The 17,615-nt window shown below is 38.6% G+C and overlaps 1 protein-coding gene across 6 annotated transcripts in view; it reads right to left on the bottom strand.

The window, feature by feature from the left end:
* The window catches only part of DLGAP1 (DLG associated protein 1), an 856,539-nt gene that overhangs the window by 780,886 nt on the left and 58,038 nt on the right, over nt 1-17,615 (bottom strand). The gene's annotated exons all lie outside the window — the stretch shown is intronic.

Below are 17,615 nucleotides of genomic sequence, written 5' to 3' on the forward strand. Positions count from 1 at the left end.
ATGGGTGGGCTGTAGGGTGACTGTAATGATAGCTACGACCTCCTTTGGCAACGAAAGCATCCCTTCAGGAGCTTATGGTTCACTAGATACGGCAAATCACCAGATACACAGTTCATCATGATTTAATACTACATTAGCAATATGTAGAAGCAAGAGTTGCAGGTATCACCCGTTTGTAAGTTAGCCACACCTGGGTAGGCCAATACACCTGTCCAAGGTCAAAGAGCTGGTTAAGAGTTAACGCAGGTATGTACACACCTGTAACTTACATAATATTGTACACCAACTATACTTCAATAAAACTCAAAAAAATTTAAAAAGAACACAGGTGGTAATGGGAAAATATGGGCAAGAGTCTTTTCAGATTCTTGTATTAATGAGAAGGATCATACATGCATAGCGTTTGTGAGGAAATGGAGTAGCAGGCAGTAACTATTTTAGAGACCATTAGAAGATCGTTAACTGGGATCTCAACACGTAAGACCTAGAAATGCAAGAATGAAAAGAAGCACACAGAGTAGGGCTACATTTAGAATGAAGGAGATGCCAGTTACAACAAAGGAAATGAGGCAAAGAAAGAAAATAGTGAAGCATCAGAGTTGCATAATAGGTAAAATTAGGGTATAAAGTCTGTGGAGCAAGAGTGTTGGGGGTAAAAGAAGTGTTGCCTCTGTAATACTCAGAGATATCAAACTACCTATTCTAATGTGTCTTGTAAACGAAACAGGATTTAAGTTAACATGGGAAGTATGCTGTTCTTATTATTTATTAAACACCCACAGTGCTCTAACTACTCAAAATCCTTTTTGGAATGGTAAATGGGAATGGATGAAAAGGGTAGAAAGAAGAAATGATGGGTCAAGTTGGAGCGGAAAGGTAAATGATATTAATCAACTGAAAGCTATGTATTGAGCCTTTATTACAAACACATCTACAAGGCATTTTGTCTGACGATTTGGGGAGTGAAAAAGAATTTAATGGCCTAATTGGGAAATAAGAGATGTGGATGAAAAACAACACAAGGCCATAATTTACAAATCTATGTAATAAAGATTAAAGCAAGGCCGTATCATTGACCAGATGATGATTTTAAAATGTTATTGAAAGTAACTGTGATGGAAATTTAATTCATAAATGAAATAAATGTACCTTATTTTAAATTAATTTAATGAATGCTATACCATTTATTCTAGGGAAGACTACTCAGACCTTGAATGAGCAAAATGTATGACTTTGCTTTAAAAGTAATAAAATTTTACAGCAGGAAGGAAATGAAGAGACTATCTAATTTTCAGATGGTAAAACTGAGTCCCTGATAAGTTAAATTGGAAGTTCAAGATCACACAGCTATTCCGTAGCAAAAAATCTGAACTAGCACCCAGAACTTCAACTCTCTCAAGCAGTTTCCCCCACCAGCAACTGTCACTCTTCTGGGTCAATTTTTGTTCAGTTCTGTCTCTTACCTTGAGATTGTTGATTTCAGTTAGATCATAAATACTTCTTATTACAACCAGATAGGGAGAGTCATACCAAGAGCCAAATTCATACAAGTTTTGAGTTATCACTTGAAAAAGGTTGGGGAAAGTAGCTTTTTCCTTGCTAATGTGATGTCTAAAGTTAGTGCAGGGACTTCCCTGGCGGTCCAGTGGTTAAGGCTCTGCCTTCCAATGCAGGGGGTGCAGGTTTGAACCCTGGTCGGGGAGCTAAGATTCCCACATGTCTCAGGGCCAAAAAACCAAAACATAAAACAGAAGCAATATTGTAACAAAAATTCAATAAAGACTTTAAAAATGGTCCACATCAAAAAAAAAAAAAATCTAAAAAAATTTTTTACAAAAAAGTTAATGCAGACCTTGCTAAAGAAAAAATTGGCCATCTCTCCTGCCATCATTTCGGTATTTCGTTACTCCTTATTTCTCTCCACCATCTTCTCTGCCTTGGCCCACCCCTGAGATGCTACTGACCTCACGGTTCTGTTCCTGAATTACAAGCTCTCACTAGGCAAACTCATCCTTCCCCATGGCTCCTATCACCAACTCTTTTTTTTTTTTATTAGGGTACAGTTACTTCACAATGTTGTGCTGGTTTCTGCTGTACAGCGAAGGGAATGTAAATTGGTGCAGCCACTATGGAGAACAGTATGGAGATTCCTTAAAAAACTAAAAATAGAGCTACCATATGACCCAGCAATCCCACTGCTGAGCATATACCCTGAGAAAACTAAAATTCAAAAAGACACATGCTGAGCATATCCCACTGCTGAGCATATACCCTGAGAAAACTATAATTCAAAAAGACACATGCACCCCAATGTTCACTGCAGCACTATTTACAATAGCCAGGTCATGGATGCAACCTATCACCATCTCTTCACGGAAGACTCCTAGCTCTCGATCCCCAGGTCAAGTCCTCCCAGGTTCCAAAACTGCCTACTCATCTATCTCCTATACATCTCCAAAGGGATGTTCCACGGATCCATGTCCAAAACGGAAGTCATTTTCTTTCCTCCAAAATCTTCTCCTTCTGAGTTATTAGCTTCACTCTCCCCTGATCAGAAACGTGGAAGTCATTCTAGAATTCTCTTTCTCCCTATCCTACTTCACCTCGTCCTGTCGTTCCATTTTGCAATGGCTCCTTAGCATTGCTATTACTCCAACACAGAGCCTCCTTTCTCTCTTGTAACACTGCAAAGATCTATGACCTAATCTTGATGTTGGTAACTAGTCTCCAATCCATCCTCCATACTGTTTACCCTAATACTTACTGCAAGCCATTCAATCCCTATAGAAAAAAGGTCCAACCCCCTGAACTTGACACACGACACACTTCATTATCTAGTTCTTTCCTTACTTAACCTCCACAGTTTCACCTCTTCTTCACTCTCATCTCTCACTCTATAATAATAGCATTCTAGAAAGCTGAGAGTTCCCCTAAAACATCATGTTTTTTCATGAGAGAAGGCAACAGATTTGGGCACACGGCAACAACTACTCATTCCTGTGAGCAGTAGATGACACAGTGATGATTGCAACATGAAAAAATTTTAAGAAGATAACAGGATGTTTCAGAGAAGACGTTTGCTAGCTAGTGATAGCTAGCAAATATCACAGAAATGGTGCCTGAATCAGAACCCAGAGATGATAATATTTACTAATCCCAGGAATAACCAACACTGGTAAAAATCTTTGGATAAGACATTGGGTAATTGTAAATTGCCTCTTGCAGAATAATAATATTTTATGGTCTGCTGCAGTCAGTGCATTTATTTGTGGGCCAGTCAGTTTATAAGAGATAAAACTGGGCTTTGAATCCTGATGTTCCTAACTCTACAACCCATTCTACTCCCTTACAAGAGCACTTCTTAAAGTGTATTCCCTGAAACATACATCATTCACACTATCTGTATAATATGTTAAAACAGAGTTTTTCAATGCAGAAATTCTCCAAAATGTAATATGGGATTCCCTCAAAATACTTAGACTTCTGTTTCAGTGAATTTGAAAGGAAGTTATATGTCAGCTGCAGCCAAAGACATTTTAACCATTAAAGAATTGAGGAGTTTGGGATTAAAATATACACACTACTATATATAAAATAGATAACCAACAAGGACCTACTGTATAGCACAGGGACCTATACTCAATCTTATAATAACCTATAATGGAAGAGAATATAAAATATATATATTTATATATATATATATATATATAACTGAATCACTCTGCTGTATACCTGAAAAACATTGTAAATAACTATGTTTCAACAAAAATTTTTAAAAATAAATAAAAATTACATCATATGTCAAAATTACCTCAAAAATGTATCTCTATGAGACATCACCTCACACCCATCAGGAAGTCTACTATAAGAAAAAAAAAAAAAAAACCCAGAAAATAAGCATTGGCAAAGATGTAGAGAAACTGCAACACTTGTGCACTATTGGGGGGAATGTAAAATGGTGCAGCCAATATGGGAAACAGTATTGCAGTTCTTCAAAAAGTTAAAAATGAATTACCATATGATACAGTAATTTCACTTCTGGGTATATACCCAAAAGAACTGAAAGCCGTGTCTCAAAGAGATATTTGTACACCCACGTTCATAGCTGCATTATTCACAAGAGGCAAACGGTGGAAGAAACCCAAGTGTCTATCAACAGATGAATGGATAAATGAAATGTGGTATAGCACACAATGGAATATTATTTAGCTGTAAAAAGGAAGGAAATTCTTACACATGCTACAACATGGATGCACCTTGAGGACATTACGCTAAGTGAGATAAGCCAGTCACAAAAGGCCAAATATTGTATGATTCCACTTACATAAGGTACCTAGCATAGTCAAATTCATAGAAACAGAATGCAGAATGGTGGTTACCAGTGGCTAAGGGGACAGGGAAATGGGGATTTGCTGTTGTTTAATGGGGACCAAGATTCAGTTTTGCAAGATGAAAAATTGCTGGGGATTGGCTGCACAATAATTGAAAGTACTTAACATCTACTTCTGAGCTGTATACCATACCATATCATATCTAATAGTTTCACTGCCCTAAGAATCCTGTGTTGCACCTACTCATCTCATCTCTCCCACCTTCCTTATCCCTGGCAACCATTAATCTTTCTTCTGTCTCCATAGTTATGCCTTTCCCAGAATGTTATATAATTCGGATCATACAGTAGATAGCCTTCTCAAAACAGCTTCTTTCACAGAGTAATATGCATTTAAGTATCTTCTCTCCCTGTCTTTTCATGACCTGATAGCTCACTTTTTCTTAGCATTGAACACTCCATCGTCTGAATGTACCACAGTTTATTTATCCATTCACCTACTGAAGGATACCTTGGTTGGTTTCAAGTTTTGGCAATTGCAAATAAAACTGCCCTAAACATCCCTGTACAGGTGTGTTTGCCCCCTTTGAGCACATCTCCTTTCAAACCTCTTTCACGGTTCCTCCAAGTTTTCTTTTTTCTCTGACCTATACCTGGAGAGCTTACCATTGGGCCAGCTACATTAGCCTGCACGTATCCTGGAAGAAAGCAGCTTGGTGCAGGACTATAAGTCGTCCAAAATGAACATCAATCATAAGCAACATTATTTATTACCTCAACTTAACTTAGCCTACTCCCACTGACAGAGTTGGTCAAGTCAAGCTTGTATATCAGTTTGCTTTAAACTAGATATACATCAACTTCAAGGAGATATATCTGTCTAGGCAACAAAACAAAGTACTTCCTAGGGAAGAAGACTCCTCCTGTGATCACTTTCTAAAATGCAGGCACTTGTTTTTCAACAGCACTGGGCAGGAGACTTCTGAAACTAGGGAAATTTAACTAGGTTACTTTCCCCACCCTCCTTTCATGCCAGAAAAATGACAGAGTCCAGTTGCTGAGAATGTGCTCAGAAAAATCTTCTTTCTTCATCACACTTTTGCCTTGGGCCAACTTCAACCACATTGGGTTTTCTTGCATTTCTGGGATCTCAATTCCTTGCTCAATGAAGATCCTTGTTTTCCCATAACACGATAGTCTTGAGTGGAGTCACTGGTTATTTCTTTGCAACTTGGAATGCTGAGTGATGTCAGCCCCAACCAATCACAGGCTGTCATCTATTTTCGATGACACATATGGCACTAATTGATGAAGGGCCCCTTAGCTTGAGGGCAAGTGAAGAAACCACCCCATAGTCCACAGCAGCACCTTGGGATGAGGACTTGCAACTTAGATAAACTGATCTTCCGTAGCAGCAGCGATCTTTAGAGTTGCTCAAGTACAAATACTGGCTCTTACGTTGTGTCATGGTCAAGAAGAGGTATAGCCTTTGTTAAGGGATGCTCCCAAAAACAGATGTTCTCAGGCAGAACAATCATCCCCCTGGCACCAGAGGCCTTTCTGAATATCGCCAGAGAGTAGTTCACCGAAATGGACAAGCAATCTGGCTGTGATCCCACCACATCTGTGTGTTGCTTTGATACTAGGCCCTCTTTATCTGATCTAAAAATAAATTTTAAAAATTTTGTATGGAAAAAGATTAAGGTAATTGGTTTTTGTTGTTGTTACTGATATACTGTCATTCGTGTATTTGTTTTGGGTTAGAAACTCTTAAAGGGAGAAAATGAACTGTTGACTCAGGAGGAGATGCTAATAAGTGAATTTATTCTTTTGGTAAGTTGGGTCAAGGAAATTGGAGCCTACTCCCTCTTTAGTCAGATGTCGTACAAAAATGGGGCCTGGGGCCAGCAATGCCGTAAGCAACCCAGATGGGCAGCTCCAAACCTGTTTACAGACAAGCGGTGGGAGCACAACCTGGATCCACTGACAAAGACCTTATACCTCAGGTCATTATGGTATGTTAGGAAAAGAGCGTCTACACCCAGGTGGGGCTTATGCACCTTCCCTTTGGAAGCTCTGCGATTCTTTCACTTATTGCTTGATTGGATCCTTATTAAATCAGAGTGAAAATACATCAGAGTTTTCTAACTAAAAGTTAACAAGGATCCAGGGGTCCTCGATGTAGATCATTTACTAGAGTATTTATTCTGAGTCTGTACCCAAGCTTTAGATGTTCCAGGAAGAAAAGGAATTTAGCCTCTTGTCACAATACACTGAAACATGCCTTCCTGAGGACCACAAACGAGAATGCTGGTGGATATCTTATCCTGGCTGATGTGCCTACTTATATTTTAAGGGCTAATATACGATAAGATATTTTATGGGCTTCCCTGGTGGCGCAGTGGTTGGGAATCTGCCTGCCAATGCAGGGGACACGGGTTCGAGCCCTGGTCTGGGAGAATCCCACATGCTGCGGAGCAACTAGGCCCGTGAGCCACAACTGCTGAGCCTGGGCGTCTGGAGCCTCTGCTCCGCAACAAGAGAGGCCGCGATAGTGAGAGGCCCGCGCACCGCGATGAAGAGTGGCCCCCGCTCGCCACAACTGGAGAAAGCCCTCACAAAGAAACAAAGACCCAACACAGCCAAAAATAAAAATAATAAATAAATAATAAATAAAAAATTTTTTAAAAAAAGATATTTTATAATCTACCCATCTCTCTATAATAACCATACAGTCTAAGGTGATCTTACTCAGGCCCATGGATAAAAATCATCTTTATGTTTTATGATTCTCACATTTATATGCCTCAGGCCAAGTCTCGGTTCTGAGGCCCAGCCTCACATTTCAAGCTGCCTATCTGGCATCTTAACTTTGGTATTTCAAGGCTGTTTCAAACTGAGACCGACCAAGAGAAAACACCGGAATCCTGACATCTCTGCTTCCAAGTTTCTCCTTCTCAGGATAAGGTACCAGGGGGCACCTGTGCTTCCACAAACATAACAGCTGCCCTTGTTTCTTCCTTCTCCCACATGCCCCATCCCTAATCCATCAGCAAGTCATGTCTACTCAAGCTCCAAAACGCTAAGGAATGGATTTACTTTTCTGCATGTCCTCTGCTACCACCTTGAACAAGACATTCATCACCTCTTAAAACTTAGAACAGACCCCAAAATGACTGTCAAATCAAACTCCCATCGGTGGGGTTTCCTGGAAGTAGAAGAAACAACCCTAAGGCATCAATTAGATTTTGTCATTTGCATGCTTAAACAATTTTGGTGATTGCCCTTTGCATTTAAAACCCTAACTCCTTACTGTGACCTTGGAAAAGTATGTCTGGACTCCTATTTATTTGCCTACGGAGACGCTTCTATCTTATCCCGTGCCCTTCTCTCTCTGCTTCAACCACAGCAGTCTTTCCCCCCATTTCCTGAACATGTCAATTTCTTTTCCACCCAAATGCTTTTGCACATATTTGCACAAACCTGGAATGCACTCTGCCTCCAATTATACATAAGGTTGACCCTCAACATCTAGATCCCATCTCAAATGCAATTTCCTTCAAGGCCTTCCTTGGCCAATCTATTTAAACCAGGTCCCCTCCCATTATTCTTCATCTCAATCCACAGTTTTTTTACTTAGTGACACAATTTGTAATTACATGTTTGTCTGCATTTGTTTGTTTCTGTGCATCTCTCTTGCTAGCTGATGAACTAAGGGTAAACACGTTTTACTCACCCTTGCGTCTCCAAGCCCTAGTATTTACAATACATAGAAGGTTTGCAATAAATACTTATTGAATAAATGAATACAAAAGTAGCTATGTGGCTGAATAGGGTAATGTGACAACAAAGTTTCTGTATATGCAAAGAAAATCAGAAAAAGAAAGCCACAGTAAGTCCTACTAGGGGCTCCGTGAGCCTCAAAAAGTATCCATTTACTAGATGACATGGATTTTGCTGTTGGTATAAACTGTTGAAATTTTAGTAAATATCAATCATCAAATGTCTACTGTTCTTAATCAGGAGGAAACAAGGAGCTATTGAAGGTGTAAGAATTTAAAAATTAATTTCCTTTTTCTTCATTCCCTATTTCATTGGCATTTCAAAAAGAACTTACTTCAATCTACATATGACAACATCTAAACAATCAAGCAACAGCACATAAAGATGCCCTTGTAAATGGAAATATTCTCTTGGAGAAGAATTGAAGAAAAAAATCCCCCAAATGGAAAGCCCTCACACCTCTGGCTTCAATTGCTTTTTGAAAGAATTTAATTATTCATAAAAATGTAGCTCGTACATGAAAACTTCAGTTTTATTGTTAAAATACTCCTTCTTTGAAACACAAATTCCTCCCTCAGTGAATCAGATGATTTTAAGCAGGTGGGAACAAATCTATTTTTAGAAATCAAGATTTTGATGATCAGAGAATTTAGCAAGGTTGTGATGTCAACAGTGACATTTTAAGATTTCTTTTCTCTTCAAGGATTTTAGAAATTGCTTTATGGGGGTTTCAGTCCTCATCTGTTGAGGATAAAGAGCATTTGGTTCCAGGAAGTGAACATGAGACACACATGGGGAATATCTACATTAGGCCCAGCTATGCTGAAATATGCCATTAGTTAAAATTAAATCTTCCTCAGAATAGTCAAAGAATAATATTAGTGTCAAAGAAAAGAAGGAAGAATCCTATTTACTTACAGAGAAATGCCAATGTTAAGATTCCAGTTCCTGATTTTCAGTCTTTCATTTGAATTTTATGTAAAATTTTGAAGTGTTCCAACGCAGAACACATGTTGTAAAAGAGATAGCATACTGCATTTGGCATTCCTTACCTAAGCTCACATTTTTTCCTATCGGCATGTAAACTAAAGAAGATGAAATTCCAAATGAGCACTAACTTCTATTTAATCTGATATTTTTTCTTTTTATATTGCTCTTACTGTCTCTAAAAAATTAGGGCAGTAAGTATTGCAGTCTCCTGGGTCCAAAGAAATCAAGATAAACTCATTTGGAATCAAGTAGCAAGTTTAAAACGAAATTAAGACTTTGGTCTCATTTTTAAAATCATTATTTTTAAATAGTAATGTCTATCTCAGTGAGAGAACTCAGTGCATTACCTCTGGACAGCTGCTGGTGATTTACTAGGTTAAGATACAGTAGGGACTCTATAAATATCTGCCATTAATTAAGAATAGGGATGGAAAAAGACGCAGGAAAGATGAAAAGGTGAATTATTCTGGTAAATGTAGATAGATACAATGTATATTTTGAGGGTCAAATTTTTTTTTTTTTTTTTTTTACAACCTAATGATTTTTGAATACCAGAAGAGTTTATAACAAACTGCTTAAGTCAATAACCATTAATTATAAAACTCCTGATTTGTAGGAGAGAAAACACAATCTGCAGCCTCTCCTGAATACCAAAAAGGAATACAAAAACACTCGGTAGTCAATTGCCCAACTAACACTGTATGTGTGGGCTTGAATTAACATAATGTTTCTAAATCCTGGGATAAAGACAAATTCATGATCACGTGCACTCTGACCTCAGACCACTGGAAAAGTGACAGATTCTGTGGGCGATTCAGGGTCTATTCGACTCAAGAAACACTCATCCTGCAAAAAAAGGCATATGGAGAAGCCACCCTGAGCTTAACTTAGATACACAAACAGAAGTTTCTACCCCATAGGTTTCGCAAGGAGAGCTTGAGTTGTAAACACGTGAAAGATGCTGAATTAGTCTTTTCCAGGTGATTTTTGCCTCTATTACTCAGTAAGAGAAAATAAAAATTTAACTCCTGATTCCAAGTCTGAGGAAAAAGAGAGTGAAGAAAGAAAGAGAGCAAACTGACAAAGCTTCCAGATCCAAAGTCTGCTCTACAAAGATACAAAGACAGTGCCATTACATGGTCCATTACCTTCAAAGGTAAGACCACCAGGAAACCCAACAGGGAATTCCATCTCCACCCCAAGGACGGGACAGGAGCCCCTCTGTAGAGTTAAGTGTCCTTCATGATGGTAAGGACCAAGAATTCCTCCAAAATAGCAAAGTTAAGTAAGGAAACTGTGCTATTCTCAATTACGATGTTCTTCTTCTGCTACTCTGAGGCCCGAGAGAGTGAGGAAGAGCCTTTCCCAGGAATAAAAGATCAAGGTAGTTTTCCATACAGCAAACCATGTGGAGTGGACAGAAGCATTGGTACCTGATGTCTCTGAGAGAAAGCGAAATGTTCTCCCCTTTCAAGAACAACCTGGCTGGTTCATTTGGGAAGGCAGGAACTCACGCTAGGGCTGAGTGGCCTAAAGAAGCCCAATAGAGAGAAGAACCTCCTACATCTTTCTTGCAACAAGAGGCTGAAGGAGTACTTTCTGGATAGGTGAAGCGGGCCCATGGGCTGGAGGGTGGAGCTTGACATTCACTGAATTAAGGGGTCCTGGCTGGGTTTTACACATTATTTCTGAAACCTATACTGCGTAATTTGTACTAATTTGTTCTCGAAGCTCTTTGGAGTATCATCTGTGTGATACTTCACGGTGGGGGAAGAACTGAAAATAAGAGGGAAAGCTGCCGAGTTGTTAAATTAGAGCCGAACGTTAATAACATGGGCTCTAGAGCCAGACACACCTGAGGTCTGATCCTGTATGACCAAGTCAGTTCACTTAAATTCTCTGAGCCTCTGTGCCATCACCTGTCAAATGCGTATGGTAAAGCATTCGCCATAGAGTAATTTTGAGAAAATAAATCACTTATTCTATTGTTCTATTGCTTAGCACAATACCTAGTCGATAACAAGTATAACAAGTCTTTGTAATCATTATTATGAGTAGTAGTTTTCTTAATAATCATGACTTAGTCATTAAAGAGCTGTATTTCCTTAGTTTGGCTTCACAAGGCTGATTTTGGTTCACTGTAATTGTTTGATGTCAAAGTCAGAGCTAGTACTAATCTTAAGACAGGCCATTTACGTTACTAAAGTCTACATAACAATTTAAAATTTTATTATTTCTATATGTTCTTAGAAGCCACCCTTTATTTACATCAAAAAAAAATGGAGCCCACGTCCACCTTCTTTGAACAGATAACATTCAGTTGAAATTCTCAGCGTCCATTTGTATATTTTAAGGAAACACGTTAAAGTCCAAGGAGTTTTTCTCAAATCCTGTTACGTTCATTGCTCTTAATTACACTTACAGGCATTAACAAGTCCTTTTTTCATAAACAGCACAGACAGAAGTCCTGCAATTTTTAGTGGGGTGAAACTATCACAAATCTGGAACTATTAGAGCCAAAATTAGTCAATTTCACCCATTATTACATTTCCAGTTAATAAAATGTTAAGATACAGGAGGACAAACTGGTAATTCTGTAGCTCAATCTTAACCACATCTTGGGAACCACTGGTATTTAACATTTAAGGTATTCAGATAGAAGTAAAGATTTCTTAATCCTACTTTTATTCAGGATATGTTTATCTGGCTATTAAGCAGAGTTGATGAATGAATAAAGCTGTTTTACAGACCATTCATTAATATGTTACTCTAATTTACCGTGTGCTTTTAAGATTTAGTGACTTCCTAAGGCATTCATTCTAAACAGAGAATGAGGCATATGGCATGATATTAGTTAATGGAGTACAGTCAGGTGTGTGTTATTTCTGCCATATACATTTCTTAGAAATATCAGTGTATACCTAATACTAATTAAATTCAATGAATATTTATAAATGCCTACTGTGTGTTCAGAACCACAGGACATATAATAAAATCATATCGGGAGATAAGGCACATTCATGGGAAGCAAGCAGTGAAAAAATGTTATATTTAAGCATTTTAAGCATATAGAGTTGTGTTAAAAACAAGCCAACAGGCCTAAAATGTAGTCGCTTATGCTAAGCCCCAGGTCACCAAGCTGAGACTTCATTATGGTTTCTGGCTCTCCCAGAAATGGAATCTTTAACCAGTCAATCAGGAAAAGCCTGATAAGCGCTAGTTAGGAAATCACCCTGATAGACCCCTGCCATCTTCTAAAGGAAAGATGCAATAACCAACCCACGTTTTTGCCCAGTATAACTTCTTTAGTCTTGCTCCCTTTTGCCTATTAAGTCTTTCATTTTGTACAGCTCCTTGGAGCTCCATTCCTTCTGCCAGAATGGATGCTACCCGATTCATAAACTGTTGAACAAAGCCAGTAAGATCTTTAAAACTCACTCGGTTGAATTTTGTCTTTTAACAATAGGCAACATCCAATGTGAATTCCTGCACGTTTCGATTTGTCCCTAAGATTCTGCACCCAATTCCAATGTGCGGTGGATTTTTCCCGCAATTTGCCAACACCAGCTGGGTGCCCTACAATTCAACTCAATTCTAACACTATCTACCTGGAGGTAGCATCAGGTGCCACAGGTTAGAGGCTCAAACACGCAAGGCTTCCCTGCCCCCACCGCCGGGCTTCAGACAATCACAAGTTGTCACCTGTGCTTCTGACCAACGGGCTCTAAATTGGAGGTTCCCCCGACCCCCTCCTTGGGTTCAATTATTTTGCTAGAGCAACTCACAGAACCCAGGTAAATATTTTACTCACTAGATTACCTGTTTCTTACAACGGATGTAACTCACGGAACAGCCAGATGGGAGACACGCACAGGCAAGGCACACAGGGAAAGGGCTGGAAGCTTCCATCTCTCTGAGGGCATCACTCTTGCAGCACCTGCCTACGTTCACTCTCCTGGAAGTTCTCTGAATGCTGCTCTTCTGGGTTTTTAAGGAAGCGTCCTTACTTAGGAATGATTGACGTATCACTGGCCATTGGCGATTGAACTCAATCTCCAGCCCCTCTCCCCTCCCAGGAAGTCAGGGGGTGGGACTGGAAGGTCCCACCCTCTAATCACGTGGTTGGCACCCCTGGCAACCAGCCCCCATCCTCAGGTGCTTTCCATAAGTCACTTCATTAATGTAACAAAAGACACCTTTATTGCTCGCTGCATTTAGGAAATTCCAAGGGTTTTAGCAGCTCTGTATCTTAAAGGGGTCAAATGCCAAATATATATTTCTTATATCACAGTTCCCTCTGCTCTTCTGCAAGAATAAAGGGAAAAAAAGATTTTAATAAATTGATTTTTTTCATTACTGGAAATGTTACTTTTCAATTTTCCCAATTACCTTACGAGTTGAAGTCAAACATAGTGAAAGGGGAAACTGCATGTAGGTTTAGCAGATATATTAACCTGAAATTACACAGGCCTGGCCCCTCTCTATCCTAGACAAATTGTTTACCAACTCGGAGTCTAGCAGGCTGCAGTTTCTACTGACTTAATAGCTATTACAGAAAATGTGTTGAAACTGATGCAAGATGATGATGGGTATGTAAGTTAAAAGCATTATTGCTGCTACTAAAAGATAACTATACAAACCACTTCACAAACACTAAAATTGGTCAATGGAGAACAACTGTTATTTCTTTGCTTTCATCTGTGTCACTTAAATCAATTTTCTATGTGTCCATCAGGCCAAGGATAAACTCACTAAATTTCAAAATGGGGAAGAATTTTTAGAGTTTAGTCATCTAAGACAAGCCAGCCTCTTCCACATCCAGTGTGACCTATCTTAAAGACCTTCAGGGGAGGTGATTTCAAAACATCTTTTTGATAACCCATTTCAATGTCAAACTGTTAAAAAGAAAGGATATATTTCTATTTTTAAAAACCACTTTCTTAGCATTTCTGCATTGCAAATAAAGTTAATCTTCTACTCCTAACATGAAGCCCTAAAAATAACGAGTAACAAATGATAGTTACCAGCTTTTAAGCATCCCCTTATGTACATTCACCTTGCATTAATTATATCTACCACACAAAATAACCCTGTAAAGATAGGTAGTATGATCCTATTTTACAGGTGATGAAAATAAAGGTCAGAGGCTATTTGTCCAAAGTTAAACACCTAATGAGTAGAGAAACAAAAATGTAAACATAATAAATGATGCCGAGTGTTTTGAGGTTTTTTTTCCTCTATGCTAGGATGTTTAGTAAAGTTTTTTCCCCATCTTTTCTCAGAAATCCTTTGTTGAGGCTGTTGAAAGTAAAGCCAACACTCTGACAGCACAATTAACCCCAAAGTATGTGATGCTTACCTTTTTCAAATTACAGGTGTAGGAGCAGGTTTTGTTGAGAGACAGGTGGAGAAGCAGGTCGGCATAGAGCAAGCCAGCTATTGGAAAGGGATTTTAAAAAATGGAAAGAAACCTTCAAGGTGTGTGTAGCTAAAGCACCTATTCTGTAAGCATCTTGTATTTCCCAGGACCTGCCTCTTCTCCTTCTGTGCATAATTGTGTGTAAGTACAGCCTAGTTATTATGCATTCTAAGTAGCAATTTGATATGGGCAAAAAAGCGACATAGGTCGAGTCTCAGAACGGCCCTGAGAGCACCACTGTCAAAGCCCTGTCTACAGAAGGCACTGGTATGCCAACAAACCCAGGATCTGCCTCATTTACACGGGCAGCCAAGAACGGTGCAGGTGTCGCATTCAGGACTAGAGGAAACCAACAAAGATTTTGACAAGATATTAACATCTGGCTAATCTGGTGAATTTTAGCTAGAGAGAAGCTGACCTGGATTATTTTGCAGAAACATTCCAGCTTTGCCCTACATGTATCATCATCAAGGACAATTCTCCTGCTGTTGTCCTGAACAGAGAAAGGACAGGCAGAGGTGTCTAGCCCCTGCTGCTTCAGCATCTGCTGGTGGCTGATGGCAGCCTGGTGCTTCTCAGAAGGGCTGGGCCAGAAGCACTGATCTAGATCAATGGAAATAAATCATCAGGTTTTTACATTAGCGGTACTGAAAGAATGCATAGTTGGACTGCATCTCAGGGTTCACAAACGAAGCTTCAGAGCAATGGTTCTCAAACTCAAGCCCCCATAAGAACCACCTGGAGGGCCTGTTAATGCACAGATTGCTGGGCCCACTCACATTGTTTCTGATTCAGTCGATCTGGGGTGGGGCCTGAAAATTTGCATTTTTGACAAGCTCCCTGTGTCCTGATCCTGCTGGCGAGGGACAACACATTAAGAACACTGCTGTAGAACAATCTACTGTGGCTTCAAAGGTTTGAAGGTTTCCTTTCCTCCATCTCAGGCACCTACCAAAGTTTACTATTTTTGAGAGCAATGGATATCCTTTTTTTCCATATTCTACCATAAATTAACTCTTCTCTTAGATAGCTAAAAAAAATGGCAAAATCTTCTAAATTCCTTTGAAGCCTAGACATTATCAGGGTATCAAGACTAACATCGGGTTGGGTAAATCATGTAAAAAGCAGGAAATCAAGTTATACACTGTTACTAATGGCAGTGGAAGCATTCCCAAATGATCAACAGTCAGATTAAAAATTTCAACCATTTATTTCAGCTGTAGGTTGAGCCCAACGGATGCCCATTATGGCTGGCAACACAACACTCTTCTGCTGAAACAGATACTGCGGTTTCTTAGTTGACATTCACAGGCTTTGGTTGGACGAAAGGTGGGAAAGAAGTTGAAATCTTTAAACCTCATCTTTGCGTTTTTTTAATTTTTTTATTTTTTTCCAAAAATAATGCTGCCTATCCTAGATAGAACAAAAAAGCTAGCCATAGCTGCTGGTAAAAAAGAAAATCTAAAATGAAAGTGCCGATTATTATCTTAGGCATGATAAAGTCTTTTTTTCCCCCTTGAGTTTTCCTTATATAAAGTTGAGAAGAATTAATTACACTTACTAATTTGTCAGACATTGAGAATTTAGTGGCCAAGAAAGAGTGATATGGAATTATTTAGTGTACATCAGTAGCACCTGGAGATCTTATTCGAAAAGCATAATCCTAAGACCACACAGGTGAAATGACCAGAAATCTGTATTTTAACAAGTGTGACTTACGCATCACAGGAGCACAGACAGAGTAATGTGTCCAGGGGTCCCTGAAAGAAAGGAATCACAGATTTAAACCAACAGAGTGGACTACCGATTGTAGCTTTTTGAGAGCAGGAAGATTTATTGTGCCGGGTAGCAACAGCTGCAATCTACTCTATGGCCAATAAGTACCTAAACAGCCATCAATAACTTTGTGTTATCCAACTGTGAAAACAGATATTAAGTTTAAAATTCCTTTAGGACATTAAGATGTATGAGGGGTCAAAGTTGAACTCGTAACTATATATTTTAAATGTTTTATTAAATCCACTAAATGTGAGGAAATTATTTTTATATTTATGAACAAAATAGGTTAATCAGAAGGAGACTCTTCCGTTTATATTATTAATGTTAGGAACTAAAATCATAAATAATCCCATACATTCATTTAAAACAGTCATTTTCAAAATAATAAATAATGCGGTGATGGGTAACTAAGCTTATGGTGGTTTTGCAATAAATACAAATACTGAATCATTATGCTGTACACCTGAAGCTAATATAATGTTCAAACAAATAATTATAATTATTTTCAGTTATCTACTTGCCTAGGGAAGATTTATCCTCAAATACTTGAAGTTTCTACTAAATGTTGCCATTTTGTGTACCTTTCAGGTAGGACTTTTTTATGCTGTAAATTATATTCACTTTTCACTTTACTCCTACTCACATTTTCTAGGCAATATTTCAGTTTTAAAGAGGTTTCCCATAGGCAAACCATGGGCAAAATTCCACAGGCAGTATTAGAGAAAGTCAAAAGGCCTGCCATAATGAGGTCTGTAGCCAGCAAATTATGGGGTCTGGCCCATTGTTCTCCGCACAGCTCCCACCAAAATTTCCCTGTTTCTCTCCCAAAGTAATCATTTAGAATGCTTATAGGTCAAGCCAGCTTTGATGGAAACTGTACAGATTTATAGATGTTTTTATCTCCAACAATATTGCATATTTTGGAATCCTCACTTAGTATCATATTGCAAAAGATAATGGATCAATCTATCAGTTATGGCAGAACCCTGGCCCTGGCTAATATCAGATTAAAAAGTAGCTTTACCTTTTGTTTTTCTTTTTTTCTGAATAATATTGTAAACTAAAGGCTTATTTTCTAAATAAATTGACGTGAGGTATTATTAGTACTGGTTTGGAAATGTCAGCAAATTTCAAAGTAGCTTAATTTACTTTACAATTTATAATAAAGACTATGGCTGTTTAGAAGTCTCCATTATCATATGTGAGTAGTTAGTCACTAGTGGGGATTAATGGAATGTAATGTTTACCTGGTCTGTAAACAAAGTACTGAAGTTCTGCCACAAAGGCCACTCATTTATGATCAACTAGAATATA

This window comes from Balaenoptera borealis (assembly GCF_965194805.1).
Source record: "Balaenoptera borealis genome assembly, chromosome: 14".
Taxonomy (NCBI): domain Eukaryota; kingdom Metazoa; phylum Chordata; class Mammalia; order Artiodactyla; family Balaenopteridae; genus Balaenoptera; species Balaenoptera borealis.